This window comes from Desmodus rotundus, chromosome 6 (assembly GCF_022682495.2).
Source record: "Desmodus rotundus isolate HL8 chromosome 6, HLdesRot8A.1, whole genome shotgun sequence".
Classification (NCBI taxonomy): domain Eukaryota; kingdom Metazoa; phylum Chordata; class Mammalia; order Chiroptera; family Phyllostomidae; genus Desmodus; species Desmodus rotundus.
This window is the reverse complement of record NC_071392.1, coordinates 132,343,552-132,361,724: the sequence shown is the minus strand read 5'-3', so window position 1 is coordinate 132,361,724 and position 18,173 is coordinate 132,343,552. Positions and strand designations below refer to the sequence as shown.

The window sequence follows — 18,173 nt, the reverse complement described above, 5'->3', positions numbered from 1 at the left end:
CATGCTCCAGAAAGGGAGCTATCATCACGGATAAGTATAGGTTAGTATGAACATTGTGACAGACAGGCAGGAACCTAGCAAGACCCCTTTGATCTAAGTCCCTTCTGCCTCCCATTGTGAAAGATGGCTCAGCAAACATTTTAAATGTTTATCAAATATTTGCTTTTCCATTCCATGGGAACTGCCTACCTTCCCTTTGAAGTCTCAAACCACTACCTTTATCCTTAGCTCAAGAAGGCATATACAGTGGAACTCAGTTCTTGAACTTAATTTGTTCCATAAGGCTGTTCAAGAAGTGATTTGTAAGAAAACCTAACCATACTCATATTGTGCATTCTTTCATTTGTTGCCTGAGAGATGCGTGACTGATCACACAGATATCAAGAACCCACGTTTTGTTTGGCAACCATAACATTTTGTCCATGAACAACTTGGTTGAGAACTGAATTATTCGAGATGGGAGCTGTTAGACAACTGAGGTTTGACTATAAGCCACAACCCTCCTAAGGTCACATGGTCTTACAGAACCCCTGTATGTACATACATAGTTAAATTTGATTATTTTCTCCTATTAATCTGTCTCATGGCTATTTTCTTATTAAACCAGCCAGAACTAAGAGCGAAAAATTGTCCCCTCTCCTACAGGGCCAAGTTAAAACTTTAAAATATAACTAAGAAAGGCTGGCATATAGTCAGTTAAAACTGGCATCTGCTCACTTACCATCAAAATGACCTTATTTAGAATCAGGCTTTATTTTCTGGTTATCTCTGACAAATTATTAATCATAATGTTGGCCATCTGATTTTACCAGTCTCTACTACTCTGTCACAATACAAGGTTAAAGCCAATGGAATCAGCAGTGAAAACTAGTGTTTCTGTGAAAATAGCAACAAATTGCTTGGAGCACTGAGGCCACATTTCAAGTTGTTTTTGCCTTTTGAATTTAATGAGAACCATATAATGTCTTTGTTTTGATTTAATATTTTATATGATTAATTCAAAGATTTTATAGTAGAAATAACACTAGAGTAGCAATCTTCAGTTTGCACTTGCATTTTCATTAATGTAACCTTGGGAAAGTCAAAATACCTCTTTGATTATCTGTAAAAATAGAAAGTTTGAACTAGGTGTCATTTGTGGCCACTTATAGTGATAGGTTTTTCTGTTCAAAATAAAACATTTTGATCATTTATTCTTTGTGAAAATTAAAACAACACAAAATTATATTGACCAACAGTTTCTTTTTGTTATAGATTGAATATTTATATACACCTTCACCAGGACCCAAATATGCTGGCACACAGCCTCAAGAACCAGGAGAAAATAAACTTCTGTTGTTAAAGCCACCCAGTTGATGGTATTTTGTCATAGTAGACCAAGCTGACTAAGACCCCTTCTAACCCTTTTACATCCATGGACAAGTTCCATTAACCAATAAGAATGTGTCCTTCTAGAATTTATGTGTATGCCCACATATATGCATGTATGCATGCACACATACACAGTCTTACCTAAACAGGTCAGGTTACACATACTGTCCTGTGATCTGCATGTTATATCAGGACATCTTTTCATGTTAATACAACATATCCACGTCATCCCTTCACATTCCTTCGAAAGGCACACCGTGATACATCTAACCAACTGGCAAACACTTAAGTTGCTTTAGACTTTTGCTGTTTTAGGTATTTTAAACAATATTGCAACCTTTGTTCAAACATCTTTTAATCCATGTCCAACTAGTTTCCTAATTGGGTCCTATGACATGGCTAAAATAAGATAAATAAAAGGCTATAGAGAACAAACATTATTTGAATCCCACTGAAATAAACTCTTCTTCACTGTAACAACCAGGAGCGACAAGGCAATTAAAACTAAACACTCTAGTGAGAATGGAAAGTGAGTTCCTGTAAATTGATTAGGAGAAGGGACTGGAGGGGGACCGGTCAGATATCCAGTACCTCTAATTGCAGAACAGTTATCCTTGGGAAATAGCTACTAAGACAATTCATTTTCTTTCTAATTCAAAGCTTATCAAAGGTACCTCTGAAAAAGTAGTGTATTTTCTTTGCCCTACAAATTCTAAATCATCAGGGAGGGAGGATTCCAGTTTCCTCACCAGGCACTAGCTCCCAGGGTAGATCAATATCCTAGCACTGTACTTTACATAGGAGCAAGCTGTGAATCCAATCAGAAGAAACAATTTACGGCCTGGGCCTTCCCTTGTGGTTGACTGAATTTCTGGGCCTATAAAGGTTTCTTTAGACAAGGTTCAGGCTATCTTTTTATCCATGATATTAGCAACAAATATGACCTTCTAGACTTGTCATATAAGTCACAACATCTTAGAGTGCAGTTAGTACTGGGAGGAAGCTGAGAGATCACCAGTGTATGGAGATCCCAGGCACTTGCTTTCTCCCTGACATTGCACAGATAATCAGTTGTGGCAATATTTCCCAAAGGAGTACCAGAGAATCCTTTTCAATATAGCACTCCAGGTCCTCAAGCAGTATTGGCCCTAATCTAATTCCATCAGTGAAGAAAGTAAGGCCCAAAGGCTAAATTACCTACCCAAGGTCTTGCAGCTGGCCAACATCAAAGTGGAGTTAGAATGTGACTCTCCTTGATTTCCCAACAGCATGCCAGCACCTCCATTCATATTCTAAGTAGGAAGAGTACCATGTTCTGTATTCCCAAGAGCTTCAGGATGATCAACAAGAGGTAAGAGCAAAAATATCCAGACAAGAGCTCCATTGTCTCAATGAGACAGAGTTGGCAATCCCTTCAATGCCAAGATTAAAGAGTTATATTTCATATATGTTCATCTAATATTTTGTCAGTCTTTTTGTTTTGGAGACCCAGTTCTGATTGCTGGTTAACCATGTCCAACCCTTACCCGGAGTGCACTGTTTTCTGTTTGTATTTCCACCTTTAAGCCTCCATGCTAAAAGACTCATAAGGCCTAGCAGCTAAAAGGAGTTTACCAATGCCACCAAGGCTCAGCCAAGAATGTGATCTTCCAACATCTCGTTCAGCCTGTCTAAATGGTTGACCATTTGTACCTGCTCTTAACTGCTCCAGCTCCTTGAATTTGAAGAGGCTTTACACTCATTAGGAAAATTAAAGAGTTCTCCTGATTGCAGAGACAGCAGACATTGCAGTCTTAGGTCAGGTGAAATCAACGGGGGTAAGATTTAATCTACACCCTGGACAGAGATGGCCACAAGGTGTCAATCAACGATGCTAAATCAAGCTGAAACCTAGCAACAATAATTGATATGGTTAATGTATGACATTAGGAATGTCTTCATAAGTCCGGCCTCTGGGGAAAAAAAATCCCTTGGCTTGAAATTTTCTGAAATTAGACCAAACAGGTTTAATTAAAAAACATGTTTGAGATAAATGAGTATGTGCCAAGTTCTTCAAAACAGCATCAATACAATTACATGAAGATTCAATCCATCCACAAATATTATGCATGTGCCACCAGCAAGGGACTCTGATCAACTCTTATGTTTATTTCCTGAGGCCAGAAGTGTGCCTGAAAAGCTTCTGAAGCAAATGAGACATCTGTCTTTTTTAACATCCAATTTGCCTGTATACTGTAAAGATGAATCACAGACTGATACAAACCATACACACCCTCAAACTTAGGTCATAATAATTCCCTCAAAGAAGATGCTACAGCAACTTTCATCTTCCTCCTAAGGACACAGTAGTTGGAGTTGATGCTGATCATAGGCACACAAGGTGCCTTGCTTGGCCATGACTAATACGTTTCCCAAAGGATTCTGTGGGGTAGAGAGCTCTAGAGGAAGTAGATGGCAATGAATCATAGTGCTCAGGAGTGGAAAAATACAATGTGATTCACATTAGCTGAAAGAAAAGGTTGAAGGAGAAAAAACAACTAATAATTAAAGCCATACACACGCACTCTCACGCATCAGCAAATACCACACTGAGCATGTCAGCATAACTTCTGCTTTTTCAAAGTTCAAAGAAGGAAAAAAAGGCAAATTTCAAAATAAAGTCTAATAACTCTATGGCAAAATTGAACTACTATAATGCATAATAGAGTTACATAAAAAGAAATGAATTATTTTTAGTGAGGCTGGTACTTTGTTAATAAGAAAAAAGGAATCAATATATGATTTTTCATTCAATCTCAAATAGTCCTTTAGACACCCTCTTTAATTTTTGTTGCATACTATCAAACTTTAAAATGTTAACTTTTGCTGTAAGTACACTTTATCTCTTCAGAGAAAATTCTTGCCTTCTCTTAAGTAGTATTATTTCATTTCTCAGTAATGAGTTATCTAGGAAAGCAAGGGAATGAAAGTGAGGCTCCTTAGAATCTAATCAATAAGCAAGTAAAACTAAATAAGCAAACAAACAAACAAGCCTCGAAGCTACTGTGATCAATCACTTTAAACAATGGAAATCACTGGAAACAATGAGTAGAGCCATAGAATTTAGACTTAAAATGAGACCTAGTTAATAATCCACATGGACACAAATTTTGAGTTTCTGTTAAATAGATAAATATAAATTTGAATTGGTTATTATAAGAAAACATGACCAAGTTTACCAAACATCAAAATCAAGTTAATATTTGGATAGAATTTGGTTTATTCATGCATTCGATTGGCCAAAGTGGATTGTAAAATAAGCATAGACCAGAAATCAAATGACTTGACAATGTGGGACAGGGAGGTTTGGTGAATGTCTTAGCTGGGGGTGTTGTGTGACCACACTAGTTGTTGTGAGCTGTTGTTATAATCAGTGGTGATGTTAGGAAATAACATGTCACCTTTTTTGGAAAGTGGCACAGATCAGTGAAAAGGCAGAGTCAGGTATGTGGAAGCACTGGAAGGAGAAAGAGCAGAGGGAAGGAAGGTAGAAGTAGGCAACATGATCAACCCTACACCACCATACACACCACTGACATACGCATCTGTTCCAGGGAGCTGAGCTCCAAAGCAGATAGCCTGGGTCTGGTCTTAAAATGTTTTATTTTTGTCTGAATTTTCCATATGGGGTCTTCTTAGGCTGAGTTAGTGAAATGACTGACATCTCCATGTTTTTTTGTTGTGTGAACTCCTAAACACACATCTGTACTCCCATTTGCAAATAAAAATTAAACAAACAAACAAAAATAATGTCAGAAACAGCATTTTGGTCCCAAATGTTTTGGTCCCTGGATCTTACAGTGAATGCTATCATTTTCTATTCTGACCTACTTAACAAAACTTACAGTTTACCAAGACTTGAAGTGATTAGTCATCATTTCAAATTACCCATCAGGAAGGCATTTTATAAATTTTTAATAAGCTTTCTATAACTTACTTACATTTCCAAATATCAAAATTCCTAAAATGTGCAGAAACCAAACCCCAGGTAATAAAGACTATGTATTATTTTTCAGGTGGTTTTTACAATATTTTTGCTTATAAAATTATGATTCAAGTATGTGAACAATCAAATCTAATGTTTTTGGTAAATTTAGAATACTTTTTTATTAGAAAAGCAATATAAGTTTGTTATAGAAATATTAGAAAATAAATTACTAAAATAACTAAATAAATTTTAAAACTATAGGTCTATTTGTTAATCTTGTGTAGTACATCCTTCCAGAATTTTTATGAACCCATCTGTCACTACCTCCTTATTGTATTTTATTTTATTTTGTAAACCTTACTATAACCTGAAATATATATTGTGTAATTGTTTGCTTTATTGTTTATTGTCTGTTTCTCCCACCAGGATAGAAGCCTCTTGGGGGAAAGCACTTTGCCCCTTTTGTTCACCACTAATGCCTTCAGCCTCACACAGTGTCCGATGCATATTGGGAGTCCATAAAAATGTAATGAGTGAATGAAAGAATGAACAATTGGCACTAATTAAATATTTGAAAAACTGATAGCCAGTAAGTAAGTACAAGCCTACCTGCACAGAGTCAGGGAGATGGCTTGTGGACTGCAAAATCTTTCTTTTCCACTGCATTGTTCTTTACTCTGTCGGCTATTGGCTAAATTAGCCCATTACTTTGTGTTTGAACTCAGTAAATTTAGCTATAGGCAAATATACAGTTCACTTTCATTATGTGAGACATTGTAGAAACATGGATTTGGTGGGAAGTGAGAGGTGACTCCACAAATGGGAGGACTGTGCCCCAGTCAGGGTCCATGTGGACTGAGGGAGAATGGGAAAGCAACTATGGAGCACAAGTGCCCATGCTCATGCCGCAGCAGGAGTGACTGAGCAGCTCTGCGCGTCCCTCCACTCTCAGTCTGCCCAGCACTGTCAGGTGGCCACATAGCAACTGCCTCCCTCCCATCTCCACAGAGAAAAGGCTGAGGAATCTGAGTAACTTCTGCAGTAACTGAAGAAAGCAAGATAAGATAAGCCCTTTCATGTTTTTCTTTATCCAACATCTGGACATTTTTTTCCCAGTTTCCCATTTACAAAGAAAAAGTTGTTAAGGAGTTATGTCATAATTTAATAAAGACCCCTTGGGTCATTACCAGACCAATGCCTCTTTCTGGCAATAGATTTAAAAGCTGATCTTGCAATTCCTTTTTATTCCTTTGGTGAGAATGTCCACAGTATAAAACAATTCCAGAGTGTGCCATTCTGATGGGGCATCAGGGGAATGATGGGAGCTAGACTTTTTAAAAACTTTCTTTGGAAATAATTTTGAACTTACAGAAAAAATTACAATAGTCCCTTACTAATCTATAAAAAGAAGACATGCAACCCAACACCAGAGAGAGAGAGAGAGAGAGAGAGAATGGCAACAAGCACATGAAAAGATGCTGGACATCATTAGTCATTAGGAAATGCTAAACCCACAATAAGATGTCACTACACTTCAATCAGAATGACTAACATCAAAACACTGACAATACCAACTGTTGGTGACGATATGGAGAAATCAGATCCTCCATACACTGTTGGTGAGAATGCAGCAAAATGGTACAGTCTCTTTGGAAAACTGTTTGGCAGTTTGTTAAAAAGGTAAATATATACTTATCATATGACCCAGAAATTTCACTTGTTAGGTACCTACCCAAGAGAAGTGAAAAATATATGTCCACATAAAGACCTGTAGGTGGATGTTCACAGTAGCATTATTTATAATAATAAAACTAAAACCAGCCCTGACTGGGTAGCTCAGTTGGTTGGGCATCATCCTGCAAAGTGAAAGGTCACTGGTTCAACTCCCAGTCAGGGCACATGCCTGGGTTGCAGGTTGAGTCCGAGGTTGGGGCAGGGCATGTGCAAGAGGCAACTGATCGATGTTTCTCTCTTATAAATCAATGTTTCTCTACCTCTCTCCCTCCCTTTCCCTCTCTCTAAAAAAATTAAATAAAATCCTTAAAAATAAATAAATAAATGAATGCATGAATGAATCTAAAAACAATCCAAATGTCTATAAGCAAAAACTGATGTATTCATACAATGAATACTATGCTATATCATGGAAGACTTTAATAGTAATAGTATGCTGAATGAAAGTATATGCAAATGATCTCATATCATATGACACCATTTACATGAAATTTCTAGAAAACTATAAATTTACTACAATGTTCAAAATCAATGAATTTTATAAAATGTAAATTATACTCTAATAAATCTGTTTTTATAAATGGGAACATATTCTAGATATTATCCTGTTCTGTAATTTCTTTCTATTTAAAACTATAACTTGAAGAGATTTTCAGATCAACATAGTAGCTCTTCCTCTTATTGTGGTTGTACAATGTGTCATTGTATGGGTGTGCCGAAATTTAGATATATAGCTCTTTAAAAAAAAAAAAAAAAGCTCTTCTTTCCCCATTTAGTCCAAAGGCCATGGAGATATTTTAGCTTTTGCTGTATTCAGATTTAAAAGCTACAAATTTCCTCCTTTCATTCCTCAAAACCTCTGGAGCACCTTTTAGCAGATGCTAATGGTGCCATACCCATGTCCCCTTAGCAACCACCATTCCCATACATGTCAAGGGTTCCCACTGCAAAAGTATTTAGCAGGAGCATACTTGATTCGCTCATGGGTATACCAGAAGAGCAGGGAGTTACTGTCACTTGGAAAGGTCGTCACCAATGATATATACGGGTTGGTGGATAAATATCCTAGCATCCCCACTCCTTCAGTGAAAGAACTCTGAGGTGAGGTCAACACCATCTTTCAGAGCTCTTCAGATGCCCACAGTGGTAATTTGCTCATTAACACAATTGCTTTCCCTTCCTTGTCTCATTTCCCCACTTCCCCACCACTTTTTCCTAGAATTATCTACCAAATAAATTACTTGCATTGAAATCCTTGTTTCAGGGTTTAGTTTGAGGGAACCCCAAAATAAACTGCCACCAAGGAGTAACACTTACTGATTGTCTCATAGTCTGGTTCTTTCTGCTCAATCCTTGTGCATTTATAAAAAAAGTCCACAGGCATTTAAAAGTACTAGTAAGGCATGTGATTTCATTAATAGGTTAATTAGAATGTTCTTCTGGGCCATATTAGGTGTCACCGTTAAGATGTTGGCATCAAGGCCTGTGTTCACTTGCTTGCTTGCTTGGACAATGCATGGGCCCAGTATAAATAACTTGCAAGTATTTGGAAAGATGTTTAATCATTCAGACCACAGGGCCAACAACACAACAGTCAAGCCACTCTTAGCATATGCTTTATGACTTATAACTCACAAAAAGCATAAAACTGCATCTTTGCCATGCTAATTTGGAAAAGTCCTGTAAATTTATGGCTGCAAATTCCAACCAACATGAAAGCTTTGCCTCTTCTCCTTCCAGCTGGATGGTATTCATGCCAGATGAGAGAGCCAAGGTACTGAGAGAAGCAAAGAAATGACATTTTTGCAGAATTCAAATACTTCTCCTGAAACAGGAAAATATACACATCAGTGTAATTGAGAATTTATTCATCCCACTTGTTGCTCCTATTTCATTCTGATGAGCCTGAGCAACTGGTACACACAGATGCCAAGTTTAAGCATTGTAGGCAGCTGCTAAGGTGGTAACAAGTTGTCACTGCAGGAGAAACAAGCTCAACAACTCCAGACACTTCATTAGTCCATGGTGAACAAAACTATGGTATTCGAAAAGGCAACAGTCCTCAGCTGAGGTCTGAGTAACAAAGAGGTTTGAGAACCTGAGGATGTGCAGCTTTCAATAACCATGTCATCTCCCATTAATAACAAATTAGAATATCACTAAGGAGTTGGAATTATGCCCAAAGTGATAACTAAAACTGGCACTGGTAAAGGCTTTCAAATTTCACATTATATTTGCCCGATTTGGCAGAAGGCCGAGGAAGCATGGCAGAGTGCCTTTTTGATCCTAAGCCTAGGTCAGCAATAGGAACTTCCCCGGTAAAGGCAGAATATACCTCTTTGCCTCTTGGCTTGGGTTTGGCCATGTGACTTGCTTTGGTCAATGTTATAATGTAGAAGGGTCGGTTAAGGAGCTTCTCAGATTTCTACCTGCACCCTTTGCCTCTGTCATGGTCACAAGAAGAGCTTCCTTCAGGCAGCCTCAGCCCACAAACCTGGACTTAGAATGCTCTCAGGTGGAGAAGGCCTGAACCTGGACCTCAGCAAGAAGCCAAGCCTCACTGGACCTGTGCAGGAAGAAGAGCCACCCAGCTATGCCCAGCCTGGATCAGTTACCCCCCTCCACCCCATTATAGTAGCCCAACCCAGATCAGCCAAACCCCAGCCAACCTTTAGCTTATGAGGATAAATCCTTATTATGAATTTGCCCATTGACTTCAGGATGCTCTGTTACACAGTAAAAGCTGAGACAGAGAAAAAAGGGAAAGTACAGGAAGCCAAAGGGAATAATGAACAACATTTTTCCACTTTCCTTCCCTGGACAAATGGTGGTAACATACAGGACACAATTACGAAGTTCACAATTACTTTTTTAAAGCCCCAATGATTTCTTTAAAATTACCCCAACTTCTGTGTCCTTTGGTGGGACAATTTCATGATGTATGTTACACAGCTGTCCCTAGAGCCTGGTAAGATTGAGCCCCAGTTGCCCACAGTGATCACTTGCTCATGGTTGCAACCTGTATGGCCCATCTCCCTTCCATATCCCACCCCTCAACTCCCTCACTTCACTTCTGGAATCACTGCCCCTACGAATACCTGCTCCCTAATTCTTGACCCAAACTAAGACACAGCTCATTTTTATAAATAATGAACACCCATTCAGCATTTCAATATGCCAGACACTGCAACACACAGATGACTTCACCTCTGTGTGTCTCAGTTTTCTCATCTATAAAATGCGGATGGGACAAAAACAGTGCTGTTGTGAGGAAAGAACATGTAACATGCCTAGGACAGGACCCAACTTTAGCTAGTTTTCAATAAATGCTGTTATTTTCAAGCAAGACTTGATTCTCCTAATGATTACAGGTTTCTAAGCTGCATCTGCTAGTGTTGGAAAGAACAGAGTAGATGGAAAAACAGAGAATGAAGAGAAAAGGAACGAATTATATCTTCACAAAACCACTTTAAAATCTCAGCCAGCTGATGGCAGCACCAGTCCTTAACTAAACAGTGAACAGGGAGAACAGAGCTAAAACGAAACATCCTCCACCATATAGTTAGGGATATTCTGTTGCATGGAGGGAGAAGACACCTAAGAACCAGAGGAGGTAAAGGAGGGACATCCAGTGGGAGAAGCTGGTGGGGTTATGCTCATTGGTGCAGGTAACTAAGGCATAGGAGGGATTTCCAAAGGAACTGCCCTGAGTAATATTTCAAATGGCTCAGCAGTGCTTCATGACTTGTGAGACAGCATAGGAAACTGGGCCAGGGATCCCAAGGATATGGAATAAGAAAATCTACAGAACCAGCACTATGCAGCTGTCCCTCCTGGAAATCCCAAGGACAACAGGTGGCGAGAAAAAACACCAATAAGACAACCACAAGAATGCAACCACTCCTCCACTCCCTAGGAAAAATGTCTTGTCTCCCTTCTAACCACTTTCTAGCAGACGTCTAAACCACTGTTCCACATTCGCAGTTGATCAAGGTTTGGTTGATATGCCACCTTCCTGGGGTGGTAGTAATGAGCAATGCTGCCATCTTGCCCCCACATTAGTATTTTAACGAAAACATTAAGTCATTACTGTAAGTCTGTATAACTTTTTAAATAAATAATTCCTTTCCTTTTCACCAATCTCTGGCATTGAGAGACGTCCTTCCCTGGTGATGGGCAAGGTGAAAATAGTGGCCAAGCAACACAGAAAAAGGAAGAAATAAATCCACCTGAAGTGGAAATTTCCACTTCGGAAAACTTCAAAAGCCTGCCTTCTTCACAAAGCCTGCTTTTTCACACAGGTCCATCTTATCCCCACCTCATTACAGAACAGACCCAGTTATGGGGGTGGGGAGTAATATACTATTACCGAATGGACCCCTCCCTGTGCTCCAGAGTTTCTCCTCCCTGTACTAAGTTCACCTTGCCCACCACCAGGGAAAGACGTCTCTCAATGCCAGAGATTGGTGAAAAGGAAAGGAATTATTTATTTAAAAAGTTATACAGACTTACAGTAATGACTTAATGTTTTCATTAAAATACTAAAGTCCTTTAGAATACCCACAAATGCACACAGCCCTTCCTTCTCCCTCTGCCCAGTCCGAGGTACCATATCTCAGGAAAAGAAGTAAAGTAAATGGCTCAGGCAGCCCTTCGGTTCCTGGCACCATCAGCTGTGTTGCCACCGCCATCTCCAGTTAATCCAAACCATGTGGCACCTTCTCATGGCCCACCAGCAAGAGTCCTTTCACCCTTTTCCTTCCCAGTAAGGTCTCTGCTGCTTCCTAAGCCATGTGGCAAAAGGGAGCACCCCAAAGCCCAGTGGTCCTGACTGTCACCAAAGCCGCATGGTCCCAACCCTCCAGCATTGCTGCCACACCTGGGTTTAAATCCCAGCGCCAATCTTCCTCTGCAGCCCCATTCCAACTCCTCCCACAATCAGTTACACCTGCCAGCATTCCCATATTTTTCTAGGTTTCCTGGGTTGCCATAGTAAGTCTGGGCAGGTGTAGCCCCTGGCTTGGAGCCAATCATCTCCAAGCTCTCAGTCAGGCGCTGTAATCAGGGGGAGTTGCCTCCCAGTTACATCCTAGGTGGAAGTCACTCCCATCCCCCTGGCTCAAAGCATGGCCACAGCTATTTAACATATCCATGAAACCAATTAAAACTTATAGATATGTTAAATGACTGTGCCTGAGGTTATTTGCAAAACTGTTGCTATGCAAAACAACTCTCAATGGCCCTGCTGCATGTGTCCCATCCCCCAGTTCAGACCTGAGGAGGTGAGGACATCCCATATTTTTCTAATATTTCCTGGACACCCTGAGTTCTGGACCCCATTACAAATCCCTCTTTGGGGTCCCCCTGGCTGCACCCTGTTACAACCTTATAAAAGTAGCCATGCAGAACCAGCGCCTAAATTCGGAGGAGCCTTCCTTTCCTCTATGCTGCCTCCCTTGTGCTCAAGCATAAGCTTAATAAAATGTCTGGAAATTTCTCTGGGGCTTCCTCTCGATTTCTATCTTGGGGAGCCCAAGAACCCCAACACTGATAACACTTGGTTCTGGGGGCAGAGGATCATGCTTGCTCTAGACACTATCAGAGCACTGCTTGGGGTAGGGGAAATAGGGCTCTCACTCCTGGTCTCTGGGGGCTCACAACTCAGTCAGGGGAGAAGTTGGGCCACCCAGCTGGGGTTAAAAATTACCCACTCTGATAACTCTGGGGAAGGTGGGGACTTCTCACAGGTAGGTGATTCTCACTGAAGGCTGATGAATTCTCTGTGGTGATGTCATCCCATCAGCCCCACCTTTATGACACTCCTTAGATCTCAATCCAAAGTGTGACAGCAAGTGGGAAGGATTAAACCCCATTTGCTCTGATTACACATTGTTGGGCAGCCATTTCTGCCCGACCCGCAGGCAACATTTAGTGTGGTGGTGTTCAGTGCAGTGCACTGTGAATCAACCACACAGCCCAGCTTCAAAACCTGCCTTTGCAACTGTCCAATTGTGTGATCTAAGGTAACTTACTTAACTGCTTTGGACACAGTTTCCCTATCTGTAAAGTGTTGATAATGATCCACTCTTATAGGGCTATTGGAGGAATAAAAAGTGACAATGAATGCAGTAATAGTGTCAGGAGGCCAACCAAGTGTTCATAAGTCAAAGCCTTCCTGAAAATCTATAGGGAAAAAAAATGACACGAACCATTTGATCTTTCCCCTCCCTTTGATGGTCTTCCAACTCTTCCAGCAAACAAAATCCACCAGACAAACCATGTGGAACTTAAAGCTTCAGGGGCAGGAAGTAAGTAGGACTAATGCTATTATTCCAGGTTTGTCAAATGTAGTGGCCTCTTTCTATTGATTTAGATGCAAAGTGGCTGCATTGTGCTTAAATTCTGATCTGCCTGCCATGCCCTCACGGCCCACTACCCCCAGTTGAAAATGAAAGAGAAAGGAATAGTAAAGAAAAAGAAACTCTTTACTACCAACCTTGTGCTCTCCCACCATCCATTTCAATCTCCCCCTTTTACAGAAGTAGGCAGATGGAGAACAGGGAAAATCATCCACGACACCTCTATTCCATGTCCATCTCAGCCTCCTCTTGCTCTTCTCTCTTCTCAATCAGTTCTAGTCTTCTTGTAAGTTATAAGTCACACAAATAGTTTCCTTTCTACCTTTTCCATTGTAATGTTAATTCTCTCAGTATAATACTTGAATTTTACTTGCAAAGATGACCACAGTTCTCCAACCTCCTTGTACGCCTACTCTTTGCAAGGTGGCTTTGCAACTCCTCACATCAAGGCCTATTTCTCGTAGAGATGAGTCTATATCAAAAGAGATGAGTCTAATTCTCATCTCTTGAATCTCGACTGGCCTATGACTTGCTCTGGCCAACAGAATGTGGAAGAAGTGGCACTGTGCTACTCTTAAGCTTTAGCCTCAGGATGCCATGCATGTTCACTCTCTTGGAGCCCTGATTAATGTGCTGGAGGATGAGAGACATGTAGGGCTGAGGGGAGCCAAACCACTGAGATCATCCTTGACCAGTCAGCTCCCGGCCAACCTGGAAGCTGACTGAAGACTCGTGAATCAGCCCACCTCACCTAGCCAGACGAGCTGAGCCCAGCTCGAACTGCCAACCTGCAGAATCATGAACTAAATAAATGGCTATTATTTGAAGCTACTAAGTTTTAGAGTGGTTTGTTAGGTAGCAAAAGCAAACTGGTAGATTAGGCAATAAAAATACAATTAAAGGATGAAACTTATCTAATATTCTGCCTGCACTTATTTATCCTTCTCAGTTTAAAAACTTCTTATGTTCTAGTCCAGCTGTCAGGTCCATTATCATTAGACCCTTATATCCACCAAGCATGGGGCAAGTCTTGAACATTCTGGACAATGTAAAGACAGAGTTGTTCAAGCAGCTGCCATGACAGGCATACACATTTATAAGTACAAGGTGAAAGACACAAGTGCCACCAATCCTATGGCAAAGGCTGACTGGAATGAAAGCATGTCATATTTCAACATTCATACCAAAGTCAATTCTCCAATTTCACATTGGAAAATATTTTCCACTTGCATAACAACCTGGTGAAAAATAGTGTCTCAGAGCCCTGCCAGTTCCTGTTATTGTTTAGTGTACCATTTCATTTTATTGAAGTTATTTATTTATAAAAGTCATAAACAAAGATGTTTTATCTAACAGGAAAGACAGAGAAAGCAAAGAAGAAACCTCTGACCTCAAAAGAAAAACCTGTAGCATCAAGATTAGACTCATACCCAGAATCTTGCATTTCCTTATCTTACCATTATCACTCTCAAGAAAATTCACATATAATGCTCTTTGGTATTTATTTAACTTGCATTTATTCATTGTTTACCACAAGTTAAAGTCTGTGATAGAAGAATTGAGGAACATGAGACACAGACCAAGCCCTGGCCTCAAGGAGCCTGAAGTTAAACAAGAAATAGAAACACTGATGATAAAGAAGCTTTCAACTGCACAAATGATTATTACTTTACATGACATGAAAAGGTGTCTCTTATAACCTGAGCAGAAACCATGGAATCTAAGCTCATGGAGAGAAGGCAGACAGCTTCCTGAGAGAATTGTGTGTTTAAGCCATGACCAGCAGATTGATAAAGGTTCAAATTAAGGAAATAGAGTCACAATAGACTATGTAATGATAGTTCTCCAAAGATACTATCTTGTCCTCCTACTCCAAATGGGTTTGCTTTCTTTAAGAGCAGTTGTGTCTGGGGGGCAGCAAAGTCCCCAGCTCCTGATCCAGAAGGATTAGGAGGTTGGGACAGGGTGGATCTGAGAAGCTTAGTGTCAGTGATACCTGAGTTCAAGTCCCATCTCCTTGTGTGGCCTTGCGTGAGTCACTTCATCTCACTCAGCCTCCATTCTCTTACTTGTAAACGAGTGTAATGACACCTTCTGTAAGTGGTATTGTAGTGGGTTTAAATGAGAGCACACTAAACAATGACAATGTTTATTTTGCTCCTGACCCTGCTGTAGGGGTAGCACTCAGCAGGATGCTTCATCAAGGCCAGCTTGTCCCAGCTCCACTCACCATCAATGGGGACAGCTCCAAGGCTGGGGCCAGAACCTTCAAAGTCTTGCTCACAGGTCAGTGGGACTTAGGTGGGGCTGTCAGCTGGAACAACTCCACATGGCCTTTCTATGGGGCTTGGGCTTCCTCACATCATGGTGGCTGTTCTCAAAGGCAAGCATCCCAAGAACAAGAGAGAGCCAGGTAGGTACCACATCATCTTTGCTGATCTCCACATTGAAGTGACTCAGTGTCACTTCTGCCATATTATCTCTGTCAGGGCAGCCACTGAGTTTCACTCATATTCCACCAAGGGAAGGAAAAGTAAACTTCCCAGCTTGAGGGGGCATGGGATAGTTCAGGAAGAAGAGCAATATTGTTCTGACCATTTTTGGAAAATACCATCTCTCCCAGTGACCTACAGTGATATCCCCGTCATGCAAATGCCCTTTCAACGTGGAGATCTATGATTATATGAAAAAATCATAGATGAAAATTGGGGATGAGAGGAAAGGTAAGTAAGAAATGTATGAGAAAGGGAGTAAAGCTTATGTTGGGACAGGGCCTCACCATCATGACTGTCCTCTCTCAGTCATCAAATAGATTTTCTGTGTCCTCTGATGTCCCCATGTCTAAGATGTGGGCAACATCAGTGCCCACATGGTGCTATTGTGAGAATTCAATAAATTAATCAATTAAACTGCTTAGAGACATGCCTGGCTCATAGTGCTCCATGAATGTGAATAGTTGTACTTTATGCTCTTGAGGTTCCTGAGCTCTCCTGATCATGGCTTGGCCCTGCAGCCAATGCATTATAAATTAAATCCTTCAGATAATCTGAAACAGGTAAACATCTGGCCCTCTGAAGAGAGAAGTCATATCCACACCAACAGAACCAAGCTACAGTATACAGCATCCTCATCCTGTTGAAGAACTTGGAAATAAAAAGCAGTCTAGGGGTTGTCACACACTGGGTTATATAATCTTGTTACATACCCTTCACGCCAGCATCTCTTCTCATCTCCCAAATTAGTCCAGCTCCAACCTCCCCAGCATCTTAAAGGGCTTGCTCATTTTATCTTTTCCAGTAGAAGTTCAAAAGTCCGGATTTCTTGTGTCCATCTACAACACACAGAATCAAATATTTAGGGTTTCTTAGGCACTTTTAAAAAATACCATGAACACTCACATAGAGGACTTGCTATGTCCTCATGTGACTCCCTCATGTGGCTGTGGGAGGAGGCACTGATAGATGGGAGTACAATGAATGGCCTTTCCACTCTATTCTGATCCTTCATCCCGTTCTCTGGACCAGGTAACTGAAGAGGGGACCTTTACCAGAACATTCTCTAAATGTCTATGCCAATGCTCAGATTTCTAAAACTCCAAATAGTCTTCCACTTTAAAAAAAAACAAGGAACTAATCAGCAGTCAATTAGTATTTAGTCAACTAGTATTTTCTATCAATTAAGTACAACTTGTTTATTGCTTTACCCTTTGCATCAAATTAGCTCATACAAATTTAAACAGTCCTTGTAATCTTCTCGTCTAGGATTTACAAATAAAACTAACCTGAATATAAAATTACCAAATTATCACCTATTTCTTTGGGGTTTTTTTTTTGCATCAACACCATAATTTTCAAAATTAAGTACATAAGTGCAATCATCTAACTTTCAAACAAACAGAAAACCAAGCACAAATATAAAATCAAAGTTCAAGTTCCCTTTGACCATCATCACTAACACCCGTAGCCTGGATCCTTCTCAGAGGTGAACACTGTTATGATTTGGTATTATATCTTTACAGATTTGTGCATTCAAATATTCAGTCTTCCTCCCCACCCTCTCTCTCTCATTTCTTTTCTAAATTAATACTTATCATGTGTCATCCTGCACCTAGGCTGTCTTATCTTTTTTTAATGATCTCATTCAAAAACCTCATTAATATTTCACAGTCTCAACTCCTCCATCAGACTGCATAACTGAACTCTGACTTCCTTCCTTGATATACGCTCTGGTCAGTGTTACACACATTCATCCCTTGCTTCATCCTCTAAATAAGAATTTCTGGCCTGGAATATTCTCTCTGCCCCTTTGTATTTAAGAACACTAGCTCTCCAGTCTGAAGGCAACATTCTTCATCTTAACTCCCAGCTGAGAACTTTAGACAAAGTACTTTATCTTACTTACTTGGGTTCCCTATGTGTTAGGTGGGGTAACTGTAATAATACCTACCCCAAAGTGTTGTTCTAAAAATCAAGTGAAATAGTCCATGAAAGCATTGTCCCATTGTAGGGTACTCAGAAATTGCTTAATAAATCACCAACATTAGTCATTGTCATCATCATCATCTTTTTTTTTTGTAATAATTTAAATCCCAACACTTTTTCCTAATTCAGATTTTCCTCTGAACTTCAACTTCACATATAGACAGGACCACTAAAAAATAACCCAACGAAAATTTAAGCTCCATTTATATTGCTTCACAACATCTTCTTATCTTTGTTGCTAGACAGAGAAGACCTTGGGTT

The 18,173-nt window shown here is 40.1% G+C and overlaps 1 protein-coding gene across 7 annotated transcripts in view; it reads right to left on the bottom strand.

Moving 5' to 3' along the window:
• The window catches only part of RIN2 (Ras and Rab interactor 2), a 239,526-nt gene that overhangs the window by 160,426 nt on the left and 60,927 nt on the right, over positions 1-18,173 (bottom strand). For all 7 annotated transcript variants that reach the window (XM_053926043.2, XM_024559337.3, XM_045194656.2 and 4 more), the window contains one exon: positions 16,637-16,762. The gene's annotated coding sequence lies outside the window, so the exon portion shown is untranslated. The remainder of the gene's footprint in view (positions 1-16,636; positions 16,763-18,173) is intronic.